This window comes from Fukomys damarensis, unplaced genomic scaffold (genome assembly GCF_012274545.1).
Source record: "Fukomys damarensis isolate Sample0158 unplaced genomic scaffold, DMR_v1.0_HiC HiC_scaffold_24, whole genome shotgun sequence".
Lineage (NCBI taxonomy): Eukaryota > Metazoa > Chordata > Mammalia > Rodentia > Bathyergidae > Fukomys > Fukomys damarensis.
Genome location: NW_022900936.1, coordinates 9,581,943 through 9,588,280, shown reverse-complemented (window position 1 = coordinate 9,588,280; position 6,338 = coordinate 9,581,943). Strand labels below are relative to the sequence as shown.

General features: G+C 42.6%; 2 protein-coding genes across 11 annotated transcripts in view; one reads left to right on the top strand and one right to left on the bottom strand.

Moving 5' to 3' along the window:
• Window positions 1-5,427, bottom strand: part of Cryzl1 (crystallin zeta like 1) — a 38,271-nt gene extending 32,844 nt beyond the window's left edge. For all 3 annotated transcript variants that reach the window (XM_010608678.3, XM_010608679.3, XM_010608680.3), the window contains exon 1: window positions 5,335-5,427. The gene's annotated coding sequence lies outside the window, so the exon portion shown is untranslated. The remainder of the gene's footprint in view (window positions 1-5,334) is intronic.
• A 687-nt stretch (window positions 5,428-6,114) lies between these two features.
• The window catches only part of Itsn1 (intersectin 1), a 195,182-nt gene continuing 194,958 nt past the window's right edge, over window positions 6,115-6,338 (top strand). For all 8 annotated transcript variants that reach the window (XM_010608686.3, XM_010608684.3, XM_010608685.3 and 5 more), the window contains exon 1: window positions 6,115-6,329. The gene's annotated coding sequence lies outside the window, so the exon portion shown is untranslated. The remainder of the gene's footprint in view (window positions 6,330-6,338) is intronic.

Below are 6,338 nucleotides of genomic sequence, written 5' to 3'. Positions count from 1 at the left end.
TATATATATATATAAAACTTTGAAGGGAAGCATATTTAGGTCAGTGTCACTGCACCTGCTTCAAAAGTGCAAGGGCCTGAGGTCTGGAGTTTGATCCCTGGTACTGCAAACAAAAAAAAACAACAAAACTTTTAAATGACAACAAACCTGTTAAAAAATGTAGGCTTAAGGGGAAGGAGGGGGAAGTAACAAGTACTAAGATGAGATATGTATATGTCCCAGTGGCCCATGATGAGTGTAGTTATTATGTGTCACAAATATGTACTATACAACTAAAAAAAGCGGGGGGCAAAACAAAGTAAGATGGTATGCCCTCTAAAGTGTAAAGGCTTTATACTTTTATAGGGTATATCAGAATTGAAAAACACGACATCAATCTACCATCTGAGGATTTTGTTAGTAATACTTTAAATTTTTACAATGGTCAAATATGTTAAAGATTTATGGAAATGGAAATTAAGATGAATTATTTAAAATAATTTTTTGGTAAAAGCAGAAAAAAGACTATACATTAAACATTTGACTATAAATACTGAGGTACTTCGGTTCACAAAATTAATTCTTTTCACATTTCTGGTTGCAAATCGAATTGGACAAGATTGAATTTGCTTTGGTTCTCATGAATAAAGGCACTGCTCTGTAGAGAGATTTTTAAAAAATCAAGGGGAAGTAATTTCCAATGGCTTCATCTTTGTCACAACAGCAACATGAACTCCACTGGCTCTCCTGCTGCACTCAATCCCCCAACAAGCTCATCTATTAATAACTGTAAACGAAACCGCCACAGATTGGTTATCTACCCTTTCAGTCCCAAAGTGTCCTGAGTATCAGATCAACCTCAAATTCAACAGACATAAAACTGGACTCAACTTTCCCGCAAATAAGATTAGGCCATAACCCTCAGCCATCAGAGGATTTCTTAGACTCATTCATAACTGCTTTCATGTATGACGTTATTGGTTTTATTCTTCTCCTCTAAGATGTCCCGTCTAGCTTGCTCATTTTAAGGACCATCACCTTAGAACAGGTGATGTTTGAGGCCTGCAGTTTCATCTCTCTTCCTCCTCCTGGCCAACTTGATGCCTGAAAGTTCAAACTCTTCTTACGTGCTCAGTTTTTTTAGCCTTTGACACAAACTTGGCAGCACTTGACCACTACAGATTCAGAGTTCAGGTGTGCTTCTCACTTACCTTCATTTTAAAGGAAAGCAAACACATACTGTCAAGCAGCTGGACTACAGAAAATCACAAGTCAACTCTGAAAAGTGACCCCTTAAGTTCACATTTGACACCAAGCCAAGCTCCTTTAAACTGCCTTGGAATCTGAAGTCCTATTTCTTGTCCTGTTTTAGGACCTGTGCCCAGGATTATAATATGAGTTAGAGAATTAGGGAGAAATGTTCAGCTACATTTTGATCTTTTGGGAAGAGGGGACTTAACTCGAGATCCTCCTCCCTTAGCTTCCTGGGTCTTACGTGTGTATCACCATGCCTAGCTTAAGTATTAACAATGTTCTTGGTAATCTGTGAGACCCCTCTATACATTTCCACACATCAGAAGAACACTTATGTCTAACCACATGCTCACCTATGGTACTTGGCTTAAAAATATGGTCAGTGAAACTGGGTGTGGTGGCTCACACTTGTAATTGCAATACTGGGGAGGCTGAGGCAGAAGGACTGTTGTGAGTTCAAGACCAGCCTGGGCTGCACAGTGAGTCCACAGCCAGCCTAAACTACACAGTAAGACTCTGGCTCAAAAAACAAAACAACAACAGAAAAAGAGGGCATCCCTAACCACCTGGTCTTTAACAGTCACAGAACAGCTCTCCACATTGTGAGGGCAACAGTCCACAATCTATACATTCTTAGGGTACTCTGCATAAGCCAGGAGTACACAGTACTCTGCTGCAAATAGCTGCACTGCTCTTCTGTGCCTGTTACAAGATGGAAAGTGAAGATGCTGTGACAGTGGCTTATACTTGTCTGTACCCCAGAAAGCAAATCTGGCAAGGAACATGTGCTTTAGAAACTTTTTACTGATATAATTGTGCAGTCTCTACCACCAGAAGGGTTTAAACAGAGACTGAATATGCAGTTAAAAGGGATTCATAAAGAGCATTGAGCCGGGAGTGGTGGTGCACACCTGTAATCCCAGCATTCGGGAGGCTGAGGCAGGAGGATCACTGTGAGTTCAAGACCAGCCTGGGCTACATACTGAGTTCCAGATCAGTCTCAACTACATAGTGAGAACCTGTCTCAAAAAACAAATGAAACAAACAAACACAAAGAGCATTCAAATATTGAGGGGGAAGAGGATAAAACTTATTTAAAAAACAAATATTAAGTGAGACAGGAATGATCATTAAAGTCTCTTCTAATTATGATAATCGATAACATTTCTGTGAATACTATCAAGACCACACTTACACATGTGGTATAATCTCTACATTTTATACAATCTGAGAACTATAGATGGAGAAGCAAAAAGAAAAAAAATTTTTTTTTGATATAGGCTTTAGGCAGAAACAAAAAAAGATATTTGCTTGGAGATGCCCAGTGTTGCTTATCTAGTCAACAAATGGCTTCCATCAAAAGTGTTTATGGGGCAGGGAGGCTCCCAGGAAGATCTTTTCGAATTTTTTTTTTGGGGGGGTGTTTTGAGACAAATCTTACTATGTAGTTCTGGCTGACCTTGGACTTACTTATAGTCCAGGTTGGCCTTAACCGCCCATCAATCCTGCCTCAGCCTCCCGGTGATGGGTTTACAGAGCGATCGGTGCCTGGCCCTAAGACTTTTCTGAATCTTAATTTTTTTTTCTTTTTAAAAAGATTTTTTGAATACTTTCACCTAAACCCTGAAAGCTTTTATTATCCCTTAATTTATAGAATCTGTACCATTAATTCTCACTCACAAGTATTTCTTACTGAGGCACTGCGCTGCCAAAACCGGGGTGTGGGGACTTGTGGGTTGGAGAGGGGATCTCTGGTCCAGTTAGTATTCTATATATGGCCATGTGATATAGTATGATCCAGAACAAAAGAAATTAAAATTTGTATTTAAATTTCTGAGTCAGCATCATATTTTCCTACACTATACTGCAGGGAAAGAGGAATCAATGGTGTGTTGAATAAAGTTCCCAGAAAGGTGGTTTTATCAGGTGACAATGGGGCAATGCAGGTAGAACTGAGGGACCCTCCCTGATTGCTTATCATAGCCTCTCCCTTATCGGACAGAAAGTCTCTAATCTTACTGTTACTGTAATTTTTCAGTTCACCCCAAGGTCTTGAAGAAGAGATTCCCTGGTTTAAGTACAAAATATGAATTGTAATTTTGATTAAACATTTAAAAGTTAAAAATCAAGAGAAAATCTCATAACATGAAATTATAAATATGGAAGAAATTCTATTGCAAAATACCATACTTTACTAGGTATTAGTGTGTATTCTTCCTCTTATACTTGCAGAGCTCATTAGCTTAGTGCAGTACTATTCAATGGCCTACAAAGGGCAGAAAGATGTTTTTGAAATAGTCTACATGAAGTTTATAAGGACAGAGAAACAGTAAGAAAAAGTTCACTACAAACAAAACCAGAAGAAACACTGTGATACCTTAGTAAAGCTTTTATTTTTAAGTTTTTTTTTGGAATAGGGTCTTGCTATGTAGTTCAGGCTGGCCTTGAAATCACTGGGTATCCTCCTGCCTCATCCTCTGGAATGCTAGTTTATAAGTATGTGCCACCACCACACCTGCTTAAGGCACTTAAAGAATTCCCAATCTTTCCCATTTTCTTTCTCCACAAAGGGACAAAAATGAATCAAGGTTTATTACTGCCCAGGACACAGTATTGGTTCAGAGGTCTAAATATCTGCTTCAGGTTTTCAATTCACTTCTTCAGTTCAGAACTTTGATTTTAAATGAACATCGTGGAGAATTATAAAACTACCAAAATATTTCACAACAAATGCCAGGCAGGTTGATCTTATATGGGAAACTCCGTTTTAAATCTGAACATCTCATTATGTGCTGCAAACTGGAGCAGTAGCACCAATGAAGTAAAATTAGTCATATAAGGTATTATCTGTTGTAGTGATTTGTAGTCCTAAGTGACCCTGCTTTGAACCCTTAAGAGATTTTCAAGGGCCACTGCAAGGATGACAGTAATAGATTCAAAACACTCATTACAAGATCTGACTGTCAATAAATGTGAATTATTTCTTAGTATTTCCATAAATAGGGAGAGAGCTTCAAAAGTAGTTCTGAAGCCCATACAGCAAAGTAGCAAAAGAATGGTCACAGGCAACCGTACTTTTACCACCTTTAATTTTCTAGTGGTCCATTATATCATTTGGATCTGCACCGTGGAATAACAGTAGCCAATAGCTACAGGTGGCTACTGAGCATTTGAACTGTGGTTAGAATTGAGACGTGTTGTAGAATTGAGATGTGAAGGGTAAAATGCACATCAGATTTGGACAACAAAATCAAAGATTCAAGGAGGTTAAAGTATAAAAATAAAATACGAAAAAAACACAAAGATTTGTAAGACTTCATAGGAAAAAATGTATACAGTGTTACGTTTTTCAAATATTTGGCTCTGAGTTGAAATAGTATTTTGGAAATGCTGGGCTAAATGAACACATAGTTCATGGGTTTTTTCCCACTTTTTAAATGCGGAGATTCAAAAGTACTTAAGTGGCTCAAATTATTCGACAGAGGTGAAGTAGAACCTTGTTAGTCATAACCTGGCATGGCGGCACCTGGGCGCTTGTTTAAAAATGCATTCTCAGGTTCAGACCTACAGGATCAGGATCTGCATCAGCAGACGGTTCTGAGACAACTCTTTACGAATTGCTCCAGAACATTCCAGGGTACACGGTTTATGAAGAGGGCAAATCTGGTCCTGCGGCCATATAAATGCGAATAGCCTTGGTTTAGGTAGCTGCTTATCGAAAACAGGAAGCCAAAGGGGGAGAAAACCATTACAGAGAAGTAATGGAGAAAGATAAGGAAACTCAATAAGCACAAACAGAAGCTGTGGGAAAAATTAAACCAAGGGGACAGACCTTTGCTTCCATAAATGTGAAAGGAGAGGGAAACGGCGATTAAACCTGCAATCGACCCTGCTAGAAGAACAGAAAACGCCCGTCAAAATATAGTCTCATCCGCCCCTCTGTGGCCTCAGCCAGGCTAGGCCTGAGCCCGAGCGGGTCTCAGGTTGTCGTGGACGCGAACCACCCCCTCCCCAGGACTACATAGTTCTTCGGGGCGTCTCTCCATCTTTCGCCCTAAGTCCCGTTCCCTGATAAGAGACAAGGAACTCCCCAAGGCTCACCTGCCTGTTAGCAACCCCAACGCCCAGAGACTTCGCCACCGCCACCTTCCAGTCCTTCCGCGGAGAACCCGCCCCCTCGGGCCCAGGGGATGCTCCCATTGGTCAGGGTGCTCGTCACTCCTGCAGGGCAGGGTCGGTCTCTGAAAGGCTGTAGAGGACGCCATAGCAACCGTAGTCAGAACTACAATTCCCGTCATGCTCCGCTCGGGGGTGGAAACGTACCTAGTTGGAGTCGCCCAAAATGGGTCCCGTTTTATGCAAATTTGAGTTAAAGACCACACCCTTCCTCATTCCAAACGGACCCTGAACACGTTCCTCGGTCTGTGCCCCGCCTTCCTTTTCGTCTTCACGTTATTCTCTCCCTTAAAACCTTCTGCAATTTAAATACATCCTAGCTACGCTCCTGCAGAGCAGATGCATCGAACCATGGAACAAAAAACCTGGCAAAGCCCCAGACTAGAAACCTCTGGTTAAGCTTTCTTGGTAAGCAGAATAGAAGAGGCGGGAAAGTGTCTCCTTTGAGCCTGCTGATTGGTTTTCCTGGCTGTCACTCCGTACTCCTCCATTTTTTTTCCTGGCTCTCCGCCTTTCTTTTCCTTGGGGGGCGGGGCTAGCGGTAAGGGGCGGTGAGGAGGTGTGGTTCCTTTCTTACGATTGGTAGACGGTTGTCCCCACTCCTCTGTGGGCGGAGACAGGCTGGTTGGGGGCGGGGGAGGCCGCAGAGGGAGATGCGGAGATAGGCGGGAGTGAGGGAACGAGGGAGGGAGCGAAGGAGGTAGAGAGGACTGGAGGAGCGCGGGGTGGGATCGCAGCTTGGTTGCTCCGTAGTACGGCGGCTCGCGAGGGAGAATCCCTAGCAGGCTCCGGAACGGGCAGAGGCGGGCGGAGGGCAGGCGGGGATGGTGTGCGGAGCTGCGGTTCCTGCGCCTCTCCCCGCGGCATGAGCGGCTCTGATTTATGCTTGGGGTGTCGGCGCGGTCCCGCGCGGAGATGAGGTGAGGAGC